Consider the following 19913-nt stretch of genomic DNA (forward strand, 5'->3'; position numbering starts at 1 on the left):
CCAGCAATTAATTTTATGACAATCGTTCTAAATTCTTGTTATGTTGCTTGTGCCTGTTTTGAGCAGTTCTGTAGCTGTGATTTCTTCCTGGAGTTTCTTTGAAGAAGAGTTCTTTCGTTTCATCATTTTGGCTAGCTTTCTGTCTCTTGTCCGTTTTGAAAGCTTGTTCTGCACTGTGCGTTTATTAGTATTCCTCTATAGCAGGAGGCTCTTTGAGTGACTAGGGTCTGTCGTTTCAGGAGATGTTCTTCTAATGGTGTTTCTCAGTTTCTCTTGTTATGTCTCTGATTAATTTATTCCCCTACTCAGCGATATTTGGGACTTTCCACTATGTGTGCTTTGGGTTGTTTCTTGAGGTAGCCCTGAAAAGGAAAAAAGACAGACAAACATACAGAGAACACAAACACACAAATGTACTGATAGAACAAGTAAAGAAGCAAAGCACAAGGGGAAAGAAAAAAAGGAACAGGAAAGAAAAGAGAGGGGGAAAAAGAAAAAAAACAGGCAGGGATTGCGGGGGCCAGCGACAGTCAGAGATAAAGGACAGTCTGAGAGCTTAAAACCTGCGGGGGGTGGGGGGATGGGGGAGATAAAGATGAGATAAAGGAAAAACTATCTGGATGGTAAGAGTTGATCTAAGCACAGCAGTGCCTAAATGTTGGTCTTTCCCAGACTGCAGGGGAAAGGGAGAAAAGAAGGAAGTAGGAAAATAGTAAAGAGAAGACAGGGGGAAAAATTAAAAAGTAAAAATATTAAGGAAAAAACCAATTAACGGTAATAAGCAAGAGCACAGCAGCTCTCCAGCGTGGATGGGCGTGGCTTGGTGTAGGTGGGTCAGGTCTCAGGGGCTGCTCTCTGAGGCCTCGCCTTGGTGGATACGGGGAGAAGAATGGCGGTGCCCCAAGCCCCCCTCAGACCATGCGTTGCCAGCCACTTTCTTGAGTCCAACCTCCTTGTGCCTTGGGCGAGTCTAATTGTTTCTGTTTTTTTAAGTTCTGCCCGGTTTCTAAGTCCTTGCCTGCGCACTCAATATTGCCACCACAGTTAAAATCTCCTGCAAGCGGGCAGCTTTCTGGTTGGGATGGAATAGGGGGATTGTGAAGTCAGAGTTTTCCCCTGGCTCCGCCTGAAGTCGGTGGGCTCCCAGCCGGAGGGAGAACACCCCGCTGAAAGGACGGATATCTCTCTCAGCGCCCAGCAGCTCTCAGTCCCGGGCTAAATCTCTCCTCTGCAGGGATTACGCTGTGAGCGATTCAGTCTCTACTTCTCTTCCCCTGGTCTATCCGCTGCCTTGCCTGAAGGTGCCACTGCGCTGTGAAGGTCCATGCGCCTCGGGATACCCGGCCGCCCTGTGCGCGCGGGGCTGTTGGCGGAACTGTCCGCTTCCGCCTCCGGTCTCCCGGCAGCCCCTCGCCCTGCGGCTCACCGCTGACCTGTCCGCTTCTGGTCTCAGGGCTGCCCCGCCTCCACGGAGCTGGTCGTCCGTGGACACGAGGGTTTCAGCGGGCCCAACGCCAAGCCTCTGGGTGCTTTGTCTCCAGACCCTGCGCTCCCTCCCCCAAAGTCTCCGGTCCCAGCTCGCACTCACTCACTCAGGCAACCATGAGACTGCTGTCATAAGGGGGTCTGTCCTCACACCTCTGTTCTTGGTGATCAGAAGGCTGTGGCTTTTCAGTTTTTCTCAGTTTGATAATTGTGGGTGGACGGAGGTAATGGGGCTCATTACTTCTCTTCCATCTTGCCGCTCCAACTACCATTTTTCCTTTCTTCTTGGAATATCTTTTCCTTCGACTTGCATGACAGTGTAGTTACCTAACTCTCCATCTGCATCACTGTTTACTCATTCCCTCTTTTGTAGATTCCTCCTCTTCTCCTCAAACCCTTAATGTTGGGGTTCTTCAGAGTGAACCCTTGGTCCCTCTCTTCCTACTTTTTATGTATACTTTCTTGGTGATCTCATCTCAACTATTAATTTTAAATATTACTTACATGCTAAGGACTCCCAAATTTAAATTTCCAGCCCAGACTTCTCTTTCAATTTCACGATTTAACTACCTAGTTGACAATACTATTTGAATGTCTAATAGATACTGCAAATTCAATATGTACTAGAATGAACTTGGGATTTTATCTGCTGATCATGCGTTAATGATTTTTCCAGTGAAACACGTAATTCATGAGGAATTTCTGTAGTCTCAACCTTCAAAATATATCCAGAATGTCATCATTGCATACTACCAGCACTGTTATCACTCTTCCCTGAACTGCTGTCATCTCCTGTTTGGATTATTGTAACAGTCTCCTAACTGGTCTGCCTGTTTCCATGCTTATCTTATAGTCTATTCCCAAATCAACTGCTAGAGTAATCCTTTTAAGGTTCAAGTCAGATCATGTCATATCTCTACCTGAAACTCTGCAATGGCTCCCCATATCACTCAGAGAATCCAAAACCTTTCAACAGTTGGTAAAATCCCACATAATCTAGCCCTTTAACTTTCTGACCACCTCACCTTGCTCTGGTGCACTCCTGTCCAGCCACACTGACCTTTTGCACTTACTCTTGTTCTTCCCTATTCCTAAATATTATTCACCAGTTGACCACATAGCTACTGTCCCTTTTGTTTTTTACTCTTTTCTTAGCTGTTGTCTTTTCTTCTTTTTTTTAATAATAGTTTATTGTCAAATTAGTTTCCATATAACACGCAGTGCTTCTCCCCACAAGTGCCCCCCACCATGACCATCCCCCCTCCCCCCTCCCCCTCCCCCGTCAGTCCATGGTTCATCTCCAGTATTCAGTAGTCTCCCTTGATCTGTGTCCCTCACTCTTCCCCGCTCTCTTTCCCCCTTCCTCTCCCCACGGTCCCCTGACAGGTCTCTCCTGTTAGACCTATGAATGCAAACATATGGTATCTATCCTTCTCTGCCTGACTTATTTCGCTTAGCTATTCTTACCACCTTATTTCACTGCATCTTCCCAACGTGTCTTTGGATCTTGGTTCCATTTTTCTTTATTTCATAATACTTTTCATTGTCTAACACACTGAATAAGACTTATGAATTATGTTCAGTTATTCTCTTATGTATCTCCCTCCTAAAATTTACACTTCATGAAAGCAAGGATTTTGGTTTGTTTTGTTAATGTGCAATGGTGTCTGGCATATTGCAGGTGCTCAATAAATATTTGCTAAGATAATTAATATGTAAATATGTAAGATCCTACAAAAATCAAATCCATCAGTATTTTTTCCCATCAACCCATCAATAGTTTTAAAAGGACAACACATCATGACCAAGTTAGCTTGTCCTAAGAATGCAAGGTGATTTAACATTAGAAAAATCATCTGATGTATTTCACCATTATATTCTTGGAGAAGATACATCATGTTATATTCTTGATAGATTGAAAATTTGATAAAATTCTGTATCCGTTTATAATAGTAATTTAGAAAATACTTTGAAAAACTAATAGAAACTTTCTTATGTTTGTCAGGATATCTAAAAATTCTTTAAAAATGAAAGCTTTGGCGCATTGGGGTGGCTCAGTCAGTTGGGCGGCCGACTTTGGCTCAGGTCATGATCTCAGAGTTATGGGTTCAAGCCCCGCTTCAGGCTCTCCCTCTCTCTCTGACCTTCCCTGCTCACACTCAGCTCTTTCTCTCTCAAAAACAAATAATAAAATGTTTAAAAAAACGAAAGCTTTCCCTCTGTTTGTGGTAAGGCAAGGGCATCCACTATCACCACTTCTAGCTGAAGTAGTAAGACAAGAAAAAGAAATAAAAGGCATTAAGATTGGAAAGTAAGAAACAAAACTGTTAATATTTGTAAATTATATGATAATGTATGTAGAAAATGCAAGAGACTTACAGATCAGTTATAGAATTAATAAAAGAATTTCCAAGGTTGCTAGATGCAAAACTAACATGCGTCATTTACTTGTATTTTATGTGCTAGCTACAAACACATAGGAAATAAGGAAAAAGGATATTTTTAACATGAGCTATAAACATTCTTAGAAATAAATCTAATGAAAATGTGCAAAATGTCTTTATGGAGAAAATAATAAACTTTATTGAACATTGAAGAAGACTAATATAAATGGAAAGCTGTACCATACCATGTTCATGGATTGGAAGATTTGGCATTGATTAAACATGCAAATTCCCCCTAAGCTGAACTATAGTCCTTGCAATCCTAATAAAAAGTAAACCAAATTATCTATAGGGATTGACTCACTGTTTCTAAAGTATATAGAAATGAGGGGGAGCCTGGGTGGCTCAGTCGGTTAAGTGCCCAGCTTTGGCTCAGGTCATGATCTCACGGTTTGTGGGTTTGAGCGCCATGTCGGGCTCTGTGCTGACAGCTAGCTCAGAGCCTGGGGCCTGTTTCGTATTCTGTGTCTCCCTCTCTCTCTGATCCTCCCCTCCTCGTGCTGTCTCTCTGTCTCTCAAAAATAAATTAAAAAAAAAACCAAAAAAATTTAAAGTATATGGAAATGCAAATGATAAAATAAAAATAACCAAAACACTCTTGAAGGAAACCACAAGGGGTGAATTTTCCTTCCATTTGGTATAAAACTACAGTAATTAGTGTGGTCCTGATGCCAGGATAATAAATAGACTGATAGACTAGACTAGAGAACTCAGAAACAGATATATGCTCATATAGAAAGTTGATATGTGAACAAGGTAGCTTTGTATATCAGTGAGGATAAATGGACTTTTCAGATGCTACTCCTGGGATGAGTAGGTTTCCATATGGAAAAAAGTAAAAGTGAACACTTACCTCATATCATACATAAAAATTGATTCCTAGTAGATAAGAGATATAAATGTGAAAGATGAAATTATAAAGCATATAGAAGATAGGAAAATGTCAAAGACTCGTAAGTAGTGAAGAATTTCTTCATTAAGAAGGAAAAAGTTGATAAACTTAACTTTAATAAAATTAGGAATTCTGTTAATCAAAAAGTGTTGTAAAGAGACTGAAAGCACAAAAGACAGAATAGAAAAAAAATATTTGCAACATGTATTACCAGAAAGCCAGTCTAGCATCTTGAATATATTAAAAATTCCTACAAATCAACAAGGAAAAAACTGAGAACTCAGGAAGTGATGAAAAAACGTCCCACATAAAAAGACACTTTGCAAAGAAGGGAATAAAATAGCCAATAGACATATGAGAAAGTGCCTGACCTGTAGATTCTACATTTTACGTATCAAAAAAAAAGCCAAAAAAATTGCCAAGATTTCTTTTTTTAATTTTAAAAATGCTACATTTTAAATACGTTCCCTGGGAATTTGTAAATTCATTTTAAAGTTTCAGAACTATCTTGCCAATGTATCACTAAAATCAGTGTGGCATACATGTTTTCTCCTTCTTTGTGTCATTTGCTTATCGGAAATGAAATTACTCCAGCAAAGGTTTATGAATCAAAAAAGGGCTAAATAAATGGAAAGGTATGTTCATGCTCATGAATTGGAAGACTCAAGATTATCAAAATATCCGTGCTTCCCAACTTGATCTATATATAGATTCAGTGCAACCTCAATTAAAATTCCAGTTTTTATGGATAGACCAACAGATTCTAAAGTTTCTATGCGGACCGACACAATTTAGAATAGGCAATGCAATATTGAAATAGAAAAGAGTTGAAGCACTGTATGCTACCCAACTTCAAGGCTTACTATAAAGCTACAGTAATCAAGACAATGTACTTTTGGAGAAAAAACAAATAGATCAATGGAACAGAATAGAGAACCCTAAAATAAACCCCCATAAATTTGGTTGACTGATTTTGGACAATGGAGCAAAGACAGTATTTTCAACAAATGATGCTAGAGCAAATGAACATCCACATAAAAAAAAAAAAAGGAATTTAGACACAGTCAGTACACTCTACCCCAAAATTAACTCAAAATAGATCATAGACCTAAGTGTAAAACACAAAACTGTACAATCCCTGGAAAATAACAAAGGGAAAAAAATCTAGACAACCTTAGGTTTGTTAATAACGTTTTAGACACAACATCAACATGTGATCCATGAAAGAAAGAACTGATAGGCTGGACTTCCTTAAAGTCAACATGTTCTGTTCTGCAGAAGATACTGTCAAGAGAATGCAAAGACAAACCACAGACTGGGAGAAAATATTTGCAAAAGATGTATCTGATAAAGGACTCATCCAAAATGCACAAGGAATGCTTAACACTCAACGATAAGAAAAGAAACAACTTGATTAAAAAATGAGCTGAAGACCTTAGCAGAAACCTCACTCAAAAAAGATATGCAGATGGCAAATAAACATATGAAAGATGGGGCACCTGGGTGGCTCAGTCAGTGTAGCATCCAACTTGGGCTCAGGTCATGATCTCACAGTCCGTGGGTTCAAGCCCTGTGTCAGGCTCTGTACTGAAAGCTCAAAGCTTGGAGCCTGCTTCGGATTCTGTGTCTCCCCCTCTCTTTCTGCCCCTCCCCCACTCACTCTCTGTCTCTCTCTCTCTCTCTCAAAATAAAATAAAGAAATAAAAAATTTAAAAATTGTGAAAAGATGCTCCATGTTATATGTCATCTGAGAAATGCAAATTCAAACACTGAGATGGCACTAGATATCTCTTAGGATGGCCCAAATCCAAAACACTGATGATACCAAATTTTGGCAAGGATGTGGAGAAACAGGGGTTCTCATTTATTGCTGGTGGCAGTGCAAAATGGTGCAGCTACTTTGGAACACATCTGGCAGTTTCTTAAAAAATTTTTTTTAATGTCTATTTTTGTTTTTGAGGGAGTGAGAGACAGAGCATGAGTGGAAGAGGGGCAGAGAGAGAAGGAGACAAAATCCAAAGCAGACTCCAGGGTCTGAGCTGTCAACACAGAGCCCAATGCAGGTCTCAAACCCATAAACCATGAGATCATGACCTGAGCTGAAGTTAGATGCTTAACTGAGTAAGCCACTAGGTGCCCGTGGTAATTTCTTTTAAACTAAACAGACTTTCGGGGCACCTGTGTGGCTCAGTCAGTTAAGTGTCTGACTCTTGGTTTTGGCTCAGGTCTTGATCTTGTCATTTGTGAGTTGGAGCCCTGCATCAGGCTCTGCACTTACAGTGAGGAGCCTGCTTGGGATTCTTTAGTTCTCCCTCTTTTTCTGCCCCTCCCTTGTTCTCTCTCTCTCCCTCTCTGTCAAAATAAATAAATATACTTAAAAAATTTTTTTTGAAAAACTTAAACATTCTCTTACCACATAATCCAGCAATCATGCTCCTTGATATTTTCTCCAAAGAATTGAAAACTTATGTTCCCACAAAAGTCTATAGGCTGATGTTTATAGCAGCTTTATTCATATTTACCAAAATCTGTAAGCAACCAAAATGTCCTTCAATAGGTGAATGGATAAATAAACTGTGGCACATTGTGACAATGAAATATTATTCGGCACTAAAAAGAAATGAGCTACCAAAGCCATGAAAAGACATGAAGCAAAGTTAAGTGCATGTGACTAAGTGGGAGAAACCAACCTGAAATGGCTACATATTGTACAGTTCCATTTATATTTTGGAAAAGGCAAAACTATGGAGACAGAAAAAAAAAATCAGTGGATGCCTGGGGTGAGCAGGGAGGGGGGAAAGTAGGACTAAGAGGAGCACAGATTTTTAAGGCCGTGCAACTCGTCCATGATACTAGAGTAATGGACACGTGTCAGTATAACATTTGTCGAAATTCACAGAAAGTACGATACCAAGAGAGAGTCCCAATGTCCGCTATGGCCTTTGGGTAGTAATGATGTGTCAATGCAGGTTCATCTGGTGTAACAAATGTACCAATCCGTGGGGGTGTCATAATGGGGGAGGCCATGCATGAAGGAGGATGGGGGTATATGGAATCTCTGTATCATCTGTTCATCGTTGCTGTGAACCTGAAAGTCCTCTAAAAACATAAAACCTATTTTTAAAGCTAATTTTTTAGAGGTGTGTGAACACTTTTTTGTAAAGATTGATTTATAGCCCCCTGTATGCGGCATACAGAGACCTGATCATCAGGATGTTACAAGGTAGAGTCGGAGAAGCCAAGCAGGAAGCGACGTACTGGGGGTGGGCGTGGCAGGAAGTTAGAGGATGTAAATGAAGGAGGAAGGAGGATTAATTAAACAGGGTGTGAGAGCACTGGGTTCTCTTGGGAAGAATGAGGGTCCTTCTTCTGGTGGGTCCTTTACCTCTGTTCAGATATTCTGAAAGATGGCCACACATACAAGAACTATTCCAAGAGGCTTTAAATACAATAATTCAACTTTATTCTCCCAGTGCGATATACCATAAGGACAAAACATAATGGGGAAACATATCTTCACATTGGTTACAGTATTCGTGCTGTCTGGAAATGGTGAGAAATAGCATTGTTTCCCTAAGACTGTTCTGGGTCTACTGAGAGATAAAGGAAATGAATAATGGTGTGATATTCTAATTCTCTCATTTCCAGTGTCCTTGACAACCAGTTTTATTGGTGCAGGAAAAAGCACATATTTAAGATGCAAAAGTTCAAATAAACCCTTTACTTCTAAATTTGAATTGGAAGTTCAATATATTCTCATGATGTGTTTTATCTTTCAACAAAGTTTTTCAACTTTTTCTAAAACAAATTTCTGGCTCTGTATACAAAACAGCCAAGAAAATAATGATGAACCTCACAGCAATCAGTATCTTCAGCACATAGATGGTGGTCTTGCAATATCATTTCCCACTAAGAAGAAAGCACTTAGAGAGATGATTGATTCTAGGTCTGGGTCAGGAAATGTACAGGAGAAACCTGGGACATCTTCTCAGATCAGAAACCAAGGAAGAAAGGAAGATGGTGAAGACAACTTATTCACTAAAATGTGTCAGGAGGACTTGAACGCCAACCCGAAGAGGCCCCCTGGCTAAAGACTGAACAATTTAAACATCATCAAGAGGGCGCCTGGGTGGCCCAGTCTGTTAAGCGTCCGACTTCAGCTTAGGTCATGATCTCACGGTTCATGAGTTCAAGCCCTTCGTCAGGCTCTGTGCTGACAGCTCATGCTCTGGCTCATGCTCTGTCTCTCAAAAATAAATAAATGTTAAATTTTTTTTTAAATTTCATCCCAAATCTGACACAATCAGTCAGTTATAGGAAATTAACAAATGAGAGAGTGACTTGTTAAAACACCATGGAGATATAAGGAGCAAATCCAAACAGGGAAACTCTACAGGATGAATCAGCTGACTTTTCTGCAACAACATCAACAAACTTCAAGGAAATAAAATGATTTCAAGAGGACGCTGTAAATTACAAGAGACTTAAGCCCTGTGGTCACCACTTCTAGCAATGGGCTTTTTGGATCTCTATTCAAATAAACAATTTGTAAGAAAGAAAACACAGCCATGAATGCATTTATGAGACAATTATTAACATGAACATTGTATATTAAATAGTTGATGATGTTGATGAATGACTTAATTTCTTGGGATATAATCATTATGGTTATTTCTAAGAAACCTTATCTTTTAGAGAGACATGCTAAATATTTTATGCATGAAATTTAAAAAGAAAGCAATCGCCCTGGAAATAATAGAGGAATCACCACAGATAGGAAAGAGATAGACTCCATTGCAGGAATGTTTCATTTCCTCCCCACACCACCCCTAGAAGTCAGAGTCTGTTCTACAGAGTCATGGACGCACAAACAGAGCCTGCTTAAGGAGGTAGGGCTTTTGCTTCTAGGCTGGGAGGAGGCTGGATGGGGCAATGGCTTCACATTAGTCTTTTCCCTCAACACTTTGCTCTGAGACTATTCCCTTGTATTACACAGTTCAGGCTGCTGTAACAAGGACCATAGCCTTGGGGACTTAAACAACAGAAATGTATTTCCTCACAGTTCTAGAAGCTAGGAAGTCCAAGACCAAGCTGGTTTGGTTTCCCTTTCTCCTGGCTAGCGGATGGCCACCTTCTTGATATGTCCTCATATGGTAATGGTAAGAGGAGGGAGGGAGAGAGAGAGAAAAAAGAGAGAGAGAGGGAGATGGAGGGGGGAAGAGAGAGAGAAAGAGAGAGACAGAGAAAGAGGGAGAGGGAGGGAGGGAGGGAGAGAGAGACAGACAGACACAGAGAGAGATCTTTCTCTTATAAGCCACAGTTCTCCTGGATTAGAGCCCACCCCTTATGACCTCATTTAACCTTAATTACCTCCTAAAAGCCCCCTCTCCAGATTCAGTCACATTGGAGGTTTGGGTTTTAACTCTAGGGAGACACAATACATTCTACCACGTCCGCTTGTGGGACTTTCCTGCTCAGTGCTGGGTGCAAGCCAGTTCTCTGTGTTGGTAGCCAAGTACCTGACAGGATCCAGCTCCATGAATATTTGCTGGGCTTCACGATGGCCCATATGGCTTTGCGCCATCTGCCAGAGCTTGACTGAATTCATTAGATCAAATCAAACTGAAGAGAGCTTAATAGGATATTGCTTTTTGCTAGTTCTCTCCCTCGTAAGTACCAAATACTGAATGGAATTAATCAGTCACACGACAGAAATGGAGAAGGTTCAGGGTTTTTTTTGGTCTTGTTTTTTCATTCAGTTAGGTTTCATTTTATGAGAGCTTTCTCTGCAAAGGCCACGCACGAACACTGAACTCCCCTGCTGTTTGGAGGGAGAATAATGAACATGAAACGCGTCTAATGAAACCACAGCTCCTAACCAGGAACACTTCACGATTGGGAGAGTTGAAAGGCCAGCTGGGGTAGGGGAGGGAGGAAGAGAGGAAGAGGAAGGAACGAGAAAGACAAAAGAAATAAAGAGAAAAAGAACAGCCACGAAAGAAGAGGCCAGAGGCAAGTGTGGAGGAAGAGGGAGCTGGTGTGTGGTGGGGGTGGGGTGGGCAGAGCTGGAGACCACCAAGGAGGAAGGGCAGACGCGGTGATGGAGAAGAGAACCAAAAACCTGGAATGACAGGGAAGGGCTCAGGAGCCCTTGACGTTGGTATTTCTTAAAATAAATAGCTCTCTCTGAGCTTCAGCTTGATTTGGGCTGAAAGCATAAAGGATGAAATCATCATCTTGCCTAATTGTAGGTTTAGTGGAATATTGTCCACACTTAGCTCTTCTTTAGCCTTAAATCACAAGATGGTGTATTGTAAACGGAGAAACTACAAGCCCCATGTGAATAAAATTAGTTTTGACACTTCAGAATAATGTCAATACAACTGTAAAGTGACCCCAAATCAAGGACCCAAATGCCTTTATCCTTCAGGGCTTTTTTTTTTTTTTTTTAATTTGAAGGGCAGATATTATTGGTTGCCTCCCGAATCTGTTCTCCCTTCTTTGTTGATGGAATCATGGTTTTGCTTGAATGGCAATGTGCCTGGCTCTGGGGAATAAGCATAAGCTAGACTGGTTTTGGAAATACCACTCCACCTTGATAATAAACAAACTAGGGACATGCAGTGAAGTATAAGGGGAAATTGGCTTGTGGGTTTATGGGAAAGATTTTCTTAGCTGATAAAGGAGAGATTGCCTTCCTGTTTTGGATGCTGTTGTGTGAGAAGGAGCTTGTGCAGCCAGATTGTGACCAGAGGTAGCAGACCAAGAGAACACAGAAATACCATGTTCGGGTCCTGGTGTTGTTGAGCTGTAGAACAGATTTTGACTCTCTTTCTCTCTGTCACTCAAAGGTAAATAAACATTAAAAAAAATTAAAAAAGATCAATAATCCATGGCCTCATTTTCAAAGGTCCCCTCACGGTCTAGGTTGGTTGCTGCAGTTCCAGCCACCATGTTCATTTTTCAACCAGCGGAAGGAATAAGAAAGGCAGAAGGAGTACCCACAGGAGACTTATGTCCCAGTCCTCAGGAAATAAAGGATCTCAAGTAATAACCTTGAACAACCGATCTGTGTTAAAGAATCTGTGTAATTCACAGAAGCAGATTCTTCCTATTTCAGAGGCCCCCACAGTAGGGTGTTTTCGAGGGTGTGGACCAGAGGCCGCACCTCTGGCAGGGCTGGTAGGCAGCCCCTGCAGGTGCTGTGGCCCTATTGTCTCCCATGCAAGCAGGGGCATTGGAGAAGGTATGTGAGTAAACATGGGTGAAATGTCCTGCGGGGGAGGCTCGAGGTAGGCGGCGGAAGCAGGGAGTCCTGGGATGGAGGAGAAGTGTGAAACTGGAGGAATCGTTTTATTATTGCTTGCAGGCTTCATTTTCCCTCCAGGCCAGTGAGGACTGGAAAAGGCAAGCTACACCGATGCACATCTGAGTTATACAGGATGAAGACCGAGCCACGCCACCAGGGCATGGATATAAACAGCAGGAGACATAAGCTGTGTTGACTTTTCAGCTCCCCAGAGCTCACCACACTTCCAAAATTAACCCCTGTGTTTTATGGGGGGTCCTGACAGTGGGCATGACTGAGGCTGAGGTGGCCCCTGGGGTCAATAGGAGACACTAAAGGAACAGAGGTCTGGGACCAAGCTCCCTGGGGAGTCATGCTTCAACTCCCCAGAACACAAATGAGGCGGAGCAGATAAAAACAGATCTGGGTTTGACGCTGGCCCCTTGCTCTCCTAGTTCTCAGTGAAGTGACTTCACCTCACTAAACATGAGATTCCTCGCCTAGGAAACAGAATGCAACAACAGTAACTACAGTTAAGTGGGGCTTTTTTCTTGCTCTTCTTCTCCTATTCTTCTTCTCCTGGACCATCCCTGGTCTAGATGCTGAATGGCTCGGGAGTAAGTCAAGGAGAACAGCCAAGGCTTCGTGTGGACAATGCACAGTCCTGAAGCTTTGCGGTGAACAGTAATCACGTTGGCAAGAGGAAGGTTGGCAAGATGGCGCTCCTCTCTGGACCAGCTTAAGGGCTTGCAAGCCCTTCCCAGGACACTCAGAACACTTGGGATCCCACAGTGTTTTCTGCTCTCAAAGGCAGCCAACCTGTGGGGAAGAACAAGGGCAGGAAGGGCCAAAAAGCTCCTAAGAGAAGGAGCGGAAGAAGACAGACTAGACAGAGGAGGGTCACTTGGATGGATGCCTTCCTGTTTTGGATGCTGTTGTATGAGACCTTGGTTCTTGTCTTGGTCCCACCACTAGTGAGCTATGTTTCTTGGTCAATAAACGGGGACTTTGAACACAATGACCTCCAAGTTCCGCTCTAGCTCTCCTGTCTTTGTGGGGCTGGTGCTGGAGCTGGAAAGATGATGGTGGAACACATACAGCCAAGGTTAGGGAAGAATTTTTGGTATGATCTTGGCTGATGGGAATCAATGGGGTGGGGAGAAGAAGGGCTGAGTTCCTGCCTAGGGCTCCCCTAAACTGAATGCTGAACCAAGAGATCCCCAGTGGGGAACCTTTCTTTTTCAGAATGGAATGTGTCTGCTCTTCAATTATTCTTTTCATAGGAAATCTGACCAATTAAAGATTTGTTCATAAGAATTCTCTGTAGGGGCCCCTGGGTGGCCCAGTTGGTTGAGCGTCTGACTTTGGCTCAGATCGTGATTTTTCAATTCTTGGGTTTGAGCCCCGCGTGGGGCTCTGTGCTGACAGCTCAGAGCCTGGAGCCTGTCTTCAGATTCTATGTCTCCCTCTCTCTCTGACCCTCCCCTGCTCACGCTATCTCTCTCTCTCTCTCAAAAATAAATTTAAAAAAACATTTAAAAATAAAAAAAAAAAAGAATTTCCTGTAAAACGGGAAATGTTTTCGGACAAATGGTGATATCTATTCTGATGGGAATGGATTCAATCAAATTGATTTTCTTTGAACTTTACCTGACATGAGCCACGTTTAGGAAATGGCACTTTGACACTAGGATGAACAAGAGGGGGGCAGAGAGAAGAGATGTGGGGGGGGGTGTGAGGGAAGAAGGTGTGTAGGAAGGTGAGGTCAGTGTGTGTGTGTTAGTGTACCTGGCTAGGGGCAGGAGATGCCTAAAGACCTTCCAGATTGCATTAGTGTCCTGTGGTTGCTTCAAAAAATTACTACAAACTTGATGGCTTAAACCAATAGACATTTATTTTTTCACGGTTCTGGAAGACAGAAGTCCAAAATCAAGGTGTCACCATGGCCATGCTCCTCCTGGAGGCCCCAGGGAAGAATCCTTCCTTGCTTCTTCTACTTCTGGCTTGTGGCCACGTCATTCCCACGTCTACCTCCCTGTTCATGTGGCCTCCTTCCCTGTGTGCATCTGTGTCCTCTCTTCCTATAAGGTACTGGTCACCCTAAATCCAGGATGGTTTCATCTCAACATTCTTGACTAATTACCTTCTGAGGTTGTGGTTGGCTATGAGTTTGGAGTGGGAACCGTTCAACCACTGTGCAGGCATTGAAAGTGGAGAAAGGGGTCGGGTCCCTCGGTGGTGCTGGATGGAAGCCAGAATAAGCTGGAAAATTAAGTCTTTTCTCTAGAGCTGGCCTTTCCACTCTCCTCTTCCCAGGTGAGACTTGGCTTCTCCTTTCAGAAAGTCTGGCCCAAGGGGACAGGAGCTGCACCTGCAGATACCAACCTAGGATGATGAGCTCTCTCCCATCATCTACACTTGCTGTCCAGCTGGAAAACACCCTGTCCCCCACTTGCATCCTCTCTTGCCCCCGCCTGCTTGCTCCTCACCAAAGAGGAACCTGGTTCCACCTGAGACGGCTTCAGGCTCAGAGTGTTTTGAATATGATAGACTGGTGTTCGAGGGTTTTGTCCATGAAAGAAATTACTAGTGGCCTTCACTCATGTAAACGTCAGTCTCTAATTGCTTAAGCGTTTTTATTAGTGAAAGCTATGACTTGAGCATGATTGGATCCCCTCAACCTCGCTACTGAATACCATGTTGAAAATTTAATCTCTACCTGCAAGGGCTTGGTCTCACAGCCCCATCAGTGTGGCTTTCTTTAGGCAGTGCAGGAGCCCAAGGGTGGAGTGTTGGATTCTTATTAGCATTTTCCAACCGCCTGGCCGTGTGCTCTTCTGCAGATGTGCCGAGTGCTTTCCTTTTATGTAAGTGTCTGATCCAGCACAGCTTATCCTCTGACTGCTTTCATCCTGCTCAGATCTTCCAGGGCCCTTTTAAGGTAGCAACAATTTGGCAGGTCTAATCAAAGAAGCTGGCCTCTTTATATCAAGAAGTTAAAATTCCTACATAGACCTAAAATTTCGTGAGACAAATAGTTCATATATTTTCAGTTTGATGGTACATTAGTCGTGAATTGTTGTTTTTTCTCTGAGCGCGATAAAAGATCAACTTGAACAAGCTGGAGCACGAAGAGGGATTTAATAGAATTCTGGAGTTTCTTACATAATCAAAGGAAACCAACAGCCAAACAGCGAGAAGGCAAGGATGTGGCTCAACTCAAGAAAAGATTCCAAGGTTTTGTGCTTTGTCTGTGATTCTCTCTACATGTTGATCTCATTATCACCCCACACCAGCCCAAACTTTACATCTTGCCAAGGCCATAGCTCCAACAAGACTGACTCACTCTCTTTTGGTCCCACGGTAAAATAAAGTGTCAGGGAAGGTCTGTGATTGGTTCAGCGTAGGCAAGAACATCACTCCTGGATTCAAAAGCCACACATATCTGGAAAAGTTGCTTTCTTTGGACAGTTTTTGAACTTACATTGACCTCAATGTAAGTTCAATGTCCCGTCTTTTATGCAATGCAAATCTGGATGATTTTGCTCTGTACCTATCTCTTTTTGAAGAGTACTGATGCTTTGAGTACTATGGTGCTTTCTCCCTTTGACAGAACATTCTGGAACAAGCAGTAATATCCATCCCAGCAAAAAAAGTCAACTATTCCAAGTTTATGAAAATGGGTCAGATATTTTATTTAAAATTCTGTGTTAGGTGCTATCACATAAAGAATATTTAGTGTTGGGGTGCCCGAGTACCTCAGTCGGTTGAGCGTCTGACTTTGGCTCAGGTCTTGTGATTTTACAGTTCATGGGTTTGAGCCCCATGTGGGACTCTGTGCTGACAGCTTAGAGCTTGGAGCCTGCTTCAGGTTCTGTGTCTCTCTCTCTCTCTGCTCCTCCCCCCACTTGCACTCTGTCTCTCTCTTTGTCTCGAAAATAAATAAACATTAAAAATATTTTTAAAAAGAACATTTAGTGTTACAGATATAGATTTAACAAACACTATAATATTATGTCTAGCAAAAAAAACCACCCTCTTTTCTGTTTTAAATACTCATTTCATTTGTTGAGGAACTAACACTGAGATTTTAAAGGGGTGGTTGAACTCTGGAAAACAGTATAGATATTCCTCAAAAACTGAAAAATAGAACTACCCTACGGCCCAGCACTCACACTACTAGGCATTTATCCAAAGGATGCCAGTGTACTGTTTCAAAGGGGCACATGCACCCCAATGTTTATAGCAGCACTGTCGACAATAGTCAACGTATGGAAAGAGCCCAAATGTCCATCGATAGATGAGTGGATAAAGGAGATGTGGTATATATATATACAATGGAGTATTACTCGGCCATCAAAAATAATGAAATCTTGCCATTTGCAACTATGTGAATGGAACTAGAGGTTATCATGCTAAGCGAAACTAGTCCGAGAAAGATAAATACCATATGCCTTCACTCATGAGGACTTTAAGATACAACACAGATGAACATAAGGGAAGGGAAGCAAAAATAACATAAAAGCATGGAGGGGGACAAAAACATAAGAGACTCTTAAATATGGAGACCTAACAGAGGGTTGCTGGAGGGGTTGTGGGGGGTGGGCTAAATGGGTAAGGGGCATTAAGGAATCTACTCATGAAATCATTATTGCATTATATGCTAACTAACTTGGATGTAAATTTAAAAAAATTAATAAAAAAATAAATAAATGGGGTAGCTGATGTCAGCAGCTCTGGGCTATGTCCCCAGACATTAAAAATAAGAGTATGGGCAGTATGTGTCACAGTCCTTTAAGAAGACAGGTGGTGGTCCCAACAGAAAAGCAGACCCAACTCTACCACGAGGCTCAGCTTTGTTGCACTTAGTCATCATTTAATGGAGCAAAATTCTTCCTTATCACGTGAATTCCAGAGTCTTGGTTCCTTCATTCAGGAATACTTCTTTGCCCAACTCGAAGGATGAGCCTAGAGGCCAGAAGACTAAGCAGAAACTCCATCCCTCACTGGGAGAGAGGGCAGAGGGGGAGATTTGGAGACAAACAGTCATGGCTTCAGACTTAGACTTCATTGTGCTGAACACAATATTTAACCCTTGAGGGTTATGACCTTCTCAATTGTAAAGTTGAGACGGTTTTACACAGGGTTGTTTTGAGTATTCAAGGAGATTATCTGTGCAGTGAGTTTGGCACATGATTACTTAGCAAGAGCTCCATTTGGTTCTAACCATACTCTGACCTCACCCCCATTTCTGGGTTGTCCCAGTGCCTCTCCTTGGTCCCCTGCATGTCCCCAGCACCAGGCAGGTGGGTGGGGCCACCACCCACTCATGTCAGCTTTCCTTCCAGGGGTGTCACTTAACCAACAGGCTCCCCCCTCTCTTCCCTCTTGAAGGTTTTTACATGAGCGCTGGGTTATTTCCTGTTGGCTGGCCTCACTCAGGCAGTACATTCATCCAATATGGAGTGTCCTCTGTCCTGTGTGTCCAGATGCCCCATCAGGGTGAGAAGTTTGTTTTGAGCAGAGTATTACATATGGTCTTTCAAAAGCTATGACTTGGTAGGTATTCCAGTCCTTTCTCGTCACTATCCATATTTACTTGTGGACTCATTCCAAGTACCCCATGTTCTTTGGAGAACATTTCTTAGAAAGAGGAAGCAGAGTTTGTGTAAATGCATCAGCAACAGATTGAGGGGCACTTTGAAACAAGGGGGCTGGCTAATCCTTTCCATGGCTGGCCCGTTCCCCAGAGGGAGAGTGACAGGAAAGAGAGTCAACTGGTGACCCGAAATAGTGCCATGTAAACCCTCAGGCACCAGCATCCTCATCCAAGAAACTGCTATGAATATCAAGTGCATCACACTTGCTGAGGCAGGAGCAGAGGACAGCCAAACCCTTGGCCACGGCCAACAGAAGGATGATACATTACCGTTGTTTTCTGTGCTCGTTAATATCCGGTGTTCCTGAGGTGACATTTCTCCTCATGCTAGAAGGAAGCAAATATGTCTTTGGCTTTCTCTGGCTCCGGTTATCAAGCTTGGTTTTCAACAGAGGAACCCAAATCCATTCTGATGGTCTGTCTGTGTCAACAGAAATGTCAGAAAGGAGACCCATGAGGCAACACACAATTTGGCATTTGGGCCGCCCGGACACTCCAAAGTCCTACCGTTTCCGGGAGAGCTGAGAGGAACGGCAGTGACTGGCAGCCCCTGGAAATTCTGATCAAACTTCCAGAAAAGCTGCACAACCACTTTTGGGCAGTGACCCCACCTGGAGGGGTGTTTCGGGGCCCGACTTGGCTTTTGCTGAATCCAGTATATTATTCTAGCTTGAGGACTCAACCGCAGGGCCCAGGGCCAAAGATGGTCCTATTTCTGTTGAGAAGAGTCAGAAACACTGCCATTTAATTCTCTCAGATAACATTCAGATGCTTTAACCCATAAAAATAAATCCAATTCTTTGAAGTCTGATGTGTGTTTGGATCTTCATACAGAGACAATGGGAGCTATATTTCATTATTGGCTTTAATAGCAAAAGCAGGGAGTAAACGTCTGTAAGATGAGCCTGTGAAGCCATTTTAGAGCCTCTAATTGTCTTGATAAAGGGAGGGGGGGGTGGATGCACTAGAATTCAATAAAATAGTAAGGTAGATTTAAAACATTCTAAAGACAATATTTGGATTGATAGTTATAAATACAGTTCGGGTGGGCCTAACTTTATTTCCCTATTCCCAAAAGATAAGAAAACCACTTCTGATTGCTTTAGATGCAGACCATGAATGGTCACAGGAGACAAGAGGGTCTCTAAAGTGCACAGCTCATGAATTTGTCCAGAGCGCCCCCTAGTGGACAGATCGGTCGGGCTGCAGGCCAGCAGAGAGGAATAATGTAAATGAGCTTAAATTTCTTAACAGAAAGTGAACAGCTTTTGTTGCCTCATTTTAAAGTGCTTTTTCTACTATGACCATATATATTTTGCCTCGATTAATATAACATAGTGAGCATCACCAACCATTTCTTACGCAAATAAGCACTATTTTTGATAGTGCTTCAAAAGCATCCTTTAGAAAAATCAGTTTCCTATGCGGAGAATCAGGTTGGTAGGGCAGAAAGGGAGAGAGGTGGTCACAAACACTCTCAGCTTCTGTTACATATTTGGAATAAGTCTCTTTGTTTACTTCTTAAGGACAAAAACTTAGCGCATACAATTTTATAGAGTTGATGCCGCTGGTCAATGAATTTATAGGTTATAGTTAATAAAGTGGCCGTGTGTGTGCCTGCGCGCGTGTGTGTGCATACAGGTCTATGTACGTGTGTGCATACATGTCTATGTATGTGTGTACACACACATATATGCATGTATGTAATGCTCTGTGTATATATATTGAAGCATTCAGAGCAGGTTACCTCCCGCACCTCCCAGCTGGGAGGCCCCTGGGCCTTGGGACCTTGAATGCCTCCCAGAGCGCTCCCGTGATGGCGGATTTAAAGCACTGGTTCTCAACTTTGGCTGTACTTTGGGATCCTGAGGAGAGCTTTCGAAAACGCTGATGCCAGGTCCCACCCCAGAGACTCTGATTTGGTGTGTAGAATGTGCGAGGCACTGGGAATTCTAAAAGTTCCCCAGATGATTCTAATGTGCAAGTCAGGGTTGAGAAGCACTTATCACAGGAGAAAATTCTCCAAGTGCAGAAACGGCAGTATCCCTTCTCATGGGTGGCAGGAACGAGGCAAGGGTGACACAGAGGTCCCAGGATTTGCTCACGAACACGCGGCAACGTGTGTGTCCCTGCAGAGTTGCCTGG

This window comes from Suricata suricatta, chromosome 7 (assembly GCF_006229205.1).
Source record: "Suricata suricatta isolate VVHF042 chromosome 7, meerkat_22Aug2017_6uvM2_HiC, whole genome shotgun sequence".
NCBI lineage: Eukaryota > Metazoa > Chordata > Mammalia > Carnivora > Herpestidae > Suricata > Suricata suricatta.